The sequence below is a fragment of the Delphinapterus leucas genome, chromosome 16 (assembly GCF_059928025.1).
Source record: "Delphinapterus leucas isolate spDelLeu-1000000601 "Yukka" chromosome 16, BTC_Dleu_Yukka2, whole genome shotgun sequence".
Lineage (NCBI taxonomy): Eukaryota > Metazoa > Chordata > Mammalia > Artiodactyla > Monodontidae > Delphinapterus > Delphinapterus leucas.
The window spans coordinates 42847844-42857073 of record NC_143144.1 but is presented as its reverse complement, the minus strand read 5'-3'; the positions used below and the strand labels follow the sequence as shown (position 1 = coordinate 42857073).

The following is a 9230-nucleotide window of genomic DNA, read 5'->3' as shown; positions in this document are numbered from 1 at the left end:
ACAACCCTGTGCACTGACTCCTTCCTTTATTCTGGAGATGCTCATTTTGGGAATAAAAAGGAGAGGGAATGACTATGGATGGGACATGGGGTAGAAAGTCTCAGAAAATGAAGATCTCTTTGAGGTCAGAAAGGAGGTCTACTCACAGGTAAGGATTCCGATTGTCTGATTGTCCAACGTCACAGTCAGACAGGAGCAGGTATCCTGTTGCTTTCTATCCACTCTGCATGGGTGAGTGTGAACAAGGTATAACAAGGTTTCACCAGGCCATGTTCAGTTGTATACTGTTGGTGTTTGAAAGGGTATTACCTTCAGGAATAGGGCTGCTTTATGCTCTGGTGGTGAGGGAGGATGAACTGGGAATGAGAAGACCCTTGTTCTAGGCCCAGTACAAAATCTCTGTGTGACCTTGGATGTGTTATTGAGTGCAAGTCTGTGTGCCCGACGCCCGGTGAGGCCAAACAATACCAAAACTTCGGAGTTTGGAGCAGAGAAATGTTTATTGCAGGGCCATGCAAGGAGACGGGTGGCTCATGCCTTAAAAACCCTGAACTCCTCGAAAGCTTTCCTCAAAGCCCTTTTATAGGAAAGGTGAAGGAGGGGCGTGGTCAGTTGTTGCAGACTTCTTGGTGTCAGATCCTCTGTTCTTGAGGTCAGGTCATGGTCAGGTCATGATGTTCCTGTAAACCTCCATCAAAACAAATGTTATTCTCTGTTCTGACAAGAAAGGGCAAGGTCCCAAGGCTCAACTTTCATCCTCTGAGGTCCAGGCCCTGGCTAAGAGGAAGGGGTCCCTGCACGTCCGGTTACCCTGCCTGGGAGCGTTCGTCCAGCACCCAGTCTGGGTCCTCCTGCCAGTGCCCAGATCCGGCTGAAGAGGCAGATCTCAGCTGGAGGCACCCTCAGGGCCAGGTCCCCAGACCCTGCCCACCTATCATCACTGAGGGAGCCAGGCCCCAGGACCAGCCCTCAGGCTTTTCATTTAAACCGGAGAGAATCATTTGTATAGGAGCAATAGAAATACATATTGTAGCAAACACCAATCAGGTTAATTCCCAGCTCACAACAATTGCCCTTTTTTGAGAACAATTGCCCAACTACAGAGGTGGATCTGAGGTAATGATGTGCAGTGTCTTTGCAACTTAACCCTGACCTCTGGCCACCTCCTAGCGGTAGACAACTGATCTAAGCTGGACCAATTTTTGCAACTTGAATGGAGAGACTGAAGCTGTTACTCTAATGGCAGTGTCCATGTAGTCCAGTTGCTGAGGCCTCCATGGACTGTGACCCATGGAGACTGCTGCTGCCATTAAGTCCTGGAGGTAGACCTCCAGGGATGGGGGAGAGGTTCTGGGCTGCTTCAAGGTCTGGGCCCAGCCAGTGGGCGGCCCTGGCGAGGACTCTGGAGCTCTGCAGGACACAGCCCTCAGCCTGTCCCTGGGCCCGCAGCTCACCCGCTGGCCTGAGGCCAGAGGGCCTGGAGGGCCCCAGGGAGAAGGCTGTGACCTGCTTCTCACTGTGCTTGCCGCTGCGAGGACCACTGCCAGGCTGACTGTTGGCAGAGCGTGACCTCTAACCACTGCCCTATGGGTCTCGCGCTAACGGTGGCACACTAATGGTTGCACTAACGGCTGCGCACCCGCTCCGCGCCTATTACAGATTGTTCACTTAGCTAGCTGCTGTCTCTACTCCCTCTGATGGCAAACAGGGGACTCTGAGACACTGAATTTTATCTGCCTCTGTTTCCAGCAAACTCGTGATCAACTTTCGTCTCTCTCTGCACTCCAAAAAAAAAAAAAAAGGCCAGGTAAATTTTATTAATGCTTTCCTTAAAAAAGAGTCAATATAAAATTAAAGCAGAAAAGGAGACTGAACTTTGGTAACACAGTTGGAGTAATTGGTGGCACTGGCAGCAATGGGAGAAGAGATTTAGTTGATTTTCTGTGGTTGTTAATTATTTGCTAATCTCCTGGTGATGGAAGCTGCACGTTTTTTTTCTGAAGGAAGCAAGAAGCTGCTATACTTCTAGTTCTCCTGGCAGCAACCTGTCACAAACCAAGGATCTGGGGAATCTTCAAACCACCCCATGATCCCAGTGGGACATACTTTTGAAGGATGTTTAGTGGTCAGTCACGAGTGTGGCAAAAACTGACAAGCAGGAAGCTTATGTGTTCAGTGAGAATAACATTTTTGTCTCCAAGAGATGTTTCATTTTGAAGATGTGTGGTACCACCTTCCGCTGAAAGCACTGGTTCCCCTGTTGAAGCTTGCTAGAAATTACAACGGTTTCAATTCTATTCAAAGCTTCTTTTATTCTCCTAAGAATTTCATGAAGCTTTCTCTTCAAGGGAACCCACACTGGAATTTCCAGGAAGAAATAGTTTCTTAATATAATTTTTCCCAGTGGAACAGCATATTGTATAGGACGGATGAACTCTGACTGTTCATAGTGGTATACTCTGGATTTTCCAGAGAGCTAGGTAATCAGTCAGCTAGATCAAACCCAGGAAATACTGATGAGTGAGCTTGACCCAGAAGTTATGGACTAATTTTACGTGAAAGATGGTGTTACTGCAAAGATGTCATTAATGAGAGTAGAACTCGTGCTAGGTTCTATCATTGATGTCACACAGTTCAATCCTTGTGGGTATTCAGTGAGTGGAATGAAATCATAGGGAACTTACTGGGCTATTCACGCCACTCCAGAACCAGAATTTTCTCAGGTAGCTTTGAAACAAACTTCATATGAACTCTTATAATGACCTGATTAAGAAAGTTTTGGGTTTTTATGCCAGGAAAATTTTTGATTACCCTGTTTGTCAACAGTGCTTTCTTTGTCCCACAAGATTGAAAGTTTTAAATGCCTTGATTACCAGAGGAGTGCTATGTTCAGTGATTACAATTTTGTTTTTACCAGTTTTGCTAAGAAACGGTAATAACAGCAGAATTAAGAAAAATGAAGTAAAAATGCAAAAAGAAAACATATAGAAGAAGGTGATGGCTGGGCCCGCAGCTGATACTGAGGTCCATGCTTTCTACAACCACTACCTTGTAGTTGCAGAAAGCCCTAGATGTGATGACAGTGTAATCATTTTGGATTGTGTGTGTTATTATACCAAGGAGTGAGATATCTTGCATGAATGCTCTCTTGTGTGTTTAGATATTCTATACCACTCTTGCTGTGAAACTGAAGTGCATATAGAAAAACCCTTTACTATATGAAACTTTATAACACTTGTGAAAACAATTCAGTTTGGTTTATGCACAGTGTAATATCTCTCCAGGTATCAACCAAAATTTCCCATAGACAGAGGTTTTGTCCTCATTAGGTGTTGGCCTCAGCCTAACCATCTGGGATTGTTCTATTAAATTGTGGTCAGAATTTGTACATTCTAGTTACTGTTACTTTCTAGAATGTATTCTCTACTAATGTGATTGAAACCAATTTCTACTTCATACAGATGTTTTTCGTATACCAATTAGTTTTTCTTCCACGAATCAAGTCCTCCTAAGAAAATGATTGCAGTTACTCATTTTTTGTATTTTACTATTTTAACATTATTGCTCCTTACATTCCTAGTCCTTTAGTTGATTTTTTTCTTACCTGGGTGTCTCCCCTGCACCCCTCAAATAAAGCAATCCACAGTTACACTGTGGATTTATACTAATCTTTTTTTTTTTTTAGCTGTTGGGGGTAGGAGTTTGTTAATTAATTAATTTATTTTTGCTGTGTTGGGTCTTCGTTTCTGTGCGAGGGCTTTCTCTAATTGCGGCAAGCAGGGGCCACTCTTCATCGTGGTGCGCGGGCCTCTCACTATCGCGGCCTCTCTGGTTGCGGAGCACAGGCTCCAGACCCGCAGGCTCAGTAGTTGTGGCTCACGGGCCTAGTTGCTCCGCGGCATATGGGATCCTCCCAGACTGGGGCTCAAACCCGTGTCCCCTGCATTAGCAGGCAGATTCTCAACCACTGCGCCACCAGGGAAGCCCGATTTATACTAATCTTATACCCCATAGGGGAAGCTGGGGTAGATCTTGGGCTTAATATTCATTTAAGGTTAAGAGAATTTGGCTTCCTTGTAAGTGGCATGGGCTCTTTTGGAAGATAGTGACAAAATAAACTTCATTAGCTGATTATCAAGGATGACCCATAGAGTGTTGTAGATTGGGATGTAGATGTACTGACATGACCGTACAGAAACCATTTGCCATCCTGTGCTTCCCAGTATATGAGATTAGCTTCTCATGAGCACTGTGCCTTTACTAACGTGTGAAGTAGTGGCATGCAAGGATTTATTTATTTATTTTTTATCACCGAGTTTATTAGCAGGGAGATTTAGCATAAAGGTTGTACTGGATTCAGTAAGTCAAGCCGGCTTGGATCATTCACTTTAAGTTTTACATTAGCAGCCATTTCCATGAATTTCCAGTGACAGTTTCTTGTAAACTTTGGTTTAAAGCAGAATCAATGTCTTTTTCACCTTGTGACTTAAAATCCTGTGACTTTGTGATGCATATGATAGTGTTCTGGCTTCATCTGTGTCTCTCAGTGTGATGTTCCCTTCACCATGGCTTCATAGGATCAACTGAATGACTGCTAGAATGAGAGCTGTCCAGGTTATTCAGATATATACACAGGGAAGCAGAATGCTCTTCATAAAACATAACATACAGAATTCCGATAGTCAATTAGAAATGCCTGGAAATATAGGCTTTCAAGAGTTGTTAGCATCTTTTAGCTATGTTTGCAGGTATTGTGGCATTTGAGCAGCCAAGAGAACAGCAAAGTTGACTAAATTTTATATTTCTTCTTGTCCTCAAAATGTGGTTTTGATTCTTTTTGGGTTGATGCACTGATGTTTTGTTCCTTCTGTATTTACAAATGAACCACACTTCTTTAGTGTTTCTAAACAAAAAATCTACTTTGCTTGAAATCAAGTGGCTGGAATACTGTTTTGACTTAAGCATGTTGTTGATTGAAAGTTTCACTTAAGAAGCTTTCAATCGATGTGATCAGCTTGATTCTGTAGTTAGCACAGAAGTTAACCTAATTAACTTCTGTAGTTAGTTAACCTAATGTTTCAGTGTCCTATTTTGGGGACTAATGTTCAGAGTGAATTTTTTTCTTGAACAAAATCCTAGTAGATATCCTAGTAGGTATGATAACATTTGTTGGCTCAAAGTCGGATTTTTTCCTAACAGGTTCAGGAATTCTATCTAATGTTGAAAAACTGCACACGTTGGTATGCAGCAAAGCCTAGAAAAGAGAAAACTGTAGATTGAATAGCGATATAAATTAATCTTAGTATTATTGAAGAGGGAATTTTTGGTACCATAATTTCTCCCCTCACGGTGTTGGATTTAAATCAGTTGAAATATATTTCTGTACCACAATTTATGTGTCAGTTAAAGTTTGCTCAATTAAAAAAAAATACGCACGAGCTTGTTTTCTCTACAGTGGGCAGAGTATCTTATCTCTGAGTTGTGCCCAGTGTGGGATGCTCATGGAGTCCTGCACATCCATTGCTGCCGGTTACTTATTAGCTATGAACACTTTCCCGCCTAGCTTCTGAGGTAGCGCTTATTCTGTTACAGGAAGAAATGATCCTATGTGAGAGACACTGGTGGTAGCAGAGCTTAGGGAAGGGTGTGGTAGAAATCCAGAAGGTGGGCATGGTCTTTAGGACCCAGGCCCTGGAGAGTAGGCAGTGGAATCCTCGAGACATAGGATGCAGAGGTGCTAAAAGCAAACCTCACTTCATTGATTTCATGTTTGTCCCAGGCTGAGCATTGTGAGAAGTGCCTGCCTTCAAGGACTCACCTCTCCTGCAGGGCCGCTGAAGTGGGACTTATGCCAAATTTGTATTTGCAACAGAGAAATGTCCTGTGTACCTGTGAATAGCATTGGCTGTCAGTTACCTTTGGAAAGGGCCTGTCCCAGAGGAGGCTTACCTTTCCTTTGTGAAAGGAATTCAGAAGCAGAGGGACAAAGACTTCTCCTCACCCCAAGTGGTCTCCTCAAGCCCCGTGGCTGCTGACACCTGGGCGACAAGGGTGGATTGCCTCTGGAGCTCACAGGTGGGCCAGCAGCTGCACTGACAGGGCTGATGGGAGTCAGGCCCTGGACCACAGGCCTGCAAAGTGCAGCCCCAGGAGTGGGGTTGGAATTCTAGTCTTCTGAGCATCCTCTGCCTGGACTAGAGAAAATCCTTGTAAAACAGACCATAGGCATATGATCTCAATAAAGTCTGTAAAATGATGAGTCTTTTTTATACGCTTTAGCCTGGCCTCCTTGTCATTTTGTATCATGCAAACAGGAACTTTATTGTATACAGGCATACCTCTTTTACTGCACTTCACTTTATTGTGCTTTGCAGATATTATTTTCTTTTTTAACAAATGAAATTTTGTGGCAACCCTGCATTAAGCAGAGCTATGAGTGCTGTTTTTTCCAAAAGCATTTTCTCACTTCGTGTCTCTGTGTCACATTTTGGTAATTCTTGCAATATTTCAAATGTTTTCATTACTATTATATTTGTTTTGGTGATCAGTGATCTTTTTTTTTTCCAGGAAGAATTTTATTATTGTAATTTGAAGTAGAGGATCACTCTTTATAAATTGTTATTGTAGTTTCAGGTAGCACTTACTAATGGTAATTCTTTTTTTTTTTTTTTCATCTTTATTGGAGTATAATTGCTTTACAGTGGTGTGTTAGTTTCTGCTTTATAGCAAAGTGAATCAGTTATACATATACATATGTCCCCATATCTCTTCCCTCTTGAGTCTCCCTCCCTCCCACCCTCCCTATCCCACCCCTCTAGGTGGTCACAAAGCACCGAGCTGATCTCCCTGTGCTATGCAGCTGCTTCCCACTAGCTATCTATTTTACGTTTGGTAGTGTATATATGTCCATGCCACTGTAACCATTGCAATTGTTTTGGAACTCCATGAACCACACCCATATAAGACAGTGAACTTAATCGATAAATGTGTGTGTTCTGACTGCTCTACTGACAGTCGTTCCCCCATCCCTCTCCCTTTCCTCTGGCCTTCCTATTCCCTGAGACACAACGATCTTGATATTAGGCCAATTAACAACCCCACAATGTCCTCTAAGTGTTCCAGTGAAAGGAAGAGTCTCACGTCTCTCACTTTAAATCAAAAGCTAGAACTGATTAAGTTTAGTGAGGCAAGCGTGTCCAAAGTCAAGATAGATCTAAAACTAGGCCTCTTGTGACAAACAGCCAGCCAAGTTGTGAACGCAAAGGAAAAGTTCTTGAAGGAAATTAAAAGTGCTGCTCCAATGAACACACGAATGATAAGAAAGTGAAACAGCCTTATTGCTGATATGGAGAAAGTTTTAGTGCTCTGGGTAGGAGATCAAACCAGCCACAACATTCCCTTAAGCCAAAGCCTAATTCAGAGCAAGACCCTAACTCTCTCTCTCTCTTTTTTTCTACACATGCAGGCTCTCTGGGGAATCAGTGGGAGGGAGGGAGTGTGTACAGAGCCTGCTCAATCCCCTACTGCTGGCTTTATGCGCCTGCAGCACCACCCTTGCTGACAACACCCTGGCTCGCCCCTCAGGGAGCTCGGGGAGGCCACAGCACCAGGGCCCAGGAGGAGGGCATGGCTCCTGCCTACCTTTCCTGCATAACCCACTTGCCCACTGCCCCGCACATTCACAGAGGAGCTTCACTGTACTTGAGGGCTGCCTTGGTTTTCTCATCACTTTCTTTTTCATCTTCCTCAGTCCTAATTGTCTTTAATTCCATTAAGGCCTAGAGAGGTGAGGAAGCTGCAGAAGAAAAGTCTGAATCTAGCAGAGGCTGGTTCATGAGGTTTAAGGAAGGAAGCCATCTCCATAACATCAAAGTGCAAGGGGAAGCAGCAAGTGCTGATGTAGAAGCTGCGCAAGTTATCCAGAAGATCTAGCTGAGATAATTAATGAAGGTGGCTACACTAAACAACAGATTTTCAATGTAGACAGAATAGCTTTCTATTGGAAGAAGGTGCCATCCAGGACTTTCTTAGTTGGAGAGGAGAAGTCCATACCTGGTTTCAGAGCTTCAAAGGACAGGCTGACTCCCTTGTTAGGGGCTAATGCAGCTGGTGACTTTAATTTGAAGCCAGTGCTCCTTTACCAATCTGAAAATCCTAGGGCCCTTAAGAATTATGCCCAATCTACTCTGCCTGTGCTCTATAAATGGGACAACAAACCTGGATGACAGCACATGTTTTGTTTAGTTTTTTTAATAAATTTATTTATTTATTTTTGGCCGCGTTGGGTCTTCATTGTTGCGCGCAGGCTTTCTCTAGTTGCGGTGAGCCGGGGTTATTCTTCGTTATGGTATGCGGGCTTCTCCTTGCAGTGGCTTCTCTTGTTGTGGAGAATGGGTTCTAGGTGCGGGCTTCAGTAGTTGTGGCTCATGGGCTCTAGAGTGCAGGCTCAATAGTTGTGGTGTTTTGGCTTAGTTGCTCTGCGGCATGTGGGATCTTCCCAGACCAGGGCTCGAACCCATGTCCCCTGCATTGGCAGGCGGATTCTCCTGGTGACAGCACATCTTTTGATAACATGGTTTACTAAATGTTTTAAGCCCACTGTTGCTCTCAACAGTGGGCTTAAAAAATTTCTTTCAAAGTATTACTGCTTATTGACAATGCACCTTGTCACCCAAGAGCTCTGATGGCAATGTACGAGATTAATGTTGTTTTCAAGCCTGCTATTGCAACATCCATTCTGAAGCGCATGGATCCAGGAGTAATTTTAACTTTCATGTCTTATTATTTAAGAAATACATTTCACAGAGCTATAGCTGCCATATATAGTCATTTCTCTGATTGATCTGGGCAAAGTCAATTGAAAACCTTCTGGAAAATATTCACCATTCTACATTAAGAACATTCGTGATTTGTATGAAGAGATCAAAATGTCAACATGAACAGGAGTTTGGAAGAAGTTGATTCCAACCCTCATGGATGACTTTGGAGGGTTCAAGACTTCAGGAGAGGAAGTAATTGCAGATGTGGTGGAAACAGCAAGAGAACTAGAATTAGAAATGGAGCCTGAAGATGTGATTGAAATAGTACAATGTCATGATATAACTGTGACATCTGAGGAGTTGCTTCTTATGGATGGGCAAAGAAAGTGGCTTCCTGAGATGGAATGTACTCCTGGTGAAGAAGCTGTGAAGACTGTTGAAATGACAATAAAGGTTTTAGAATAGTACATA

General features: G+C 43.4%; 1 pseudogene; it reads left to right on the top strand.

The window, feature by feature from the left end:
* Nucleotides 1–1803: 1803 nt before the first annotated feature.
* On the top strand, nt 1804–2951 carry LOC111172562 (S-adenosylmethionine decarboxylase proenzyme 2 pseudogene; annotated as a pseudogene).
* Nucleotides 2952–9230: the final 6279 nt, after the last annotated feature.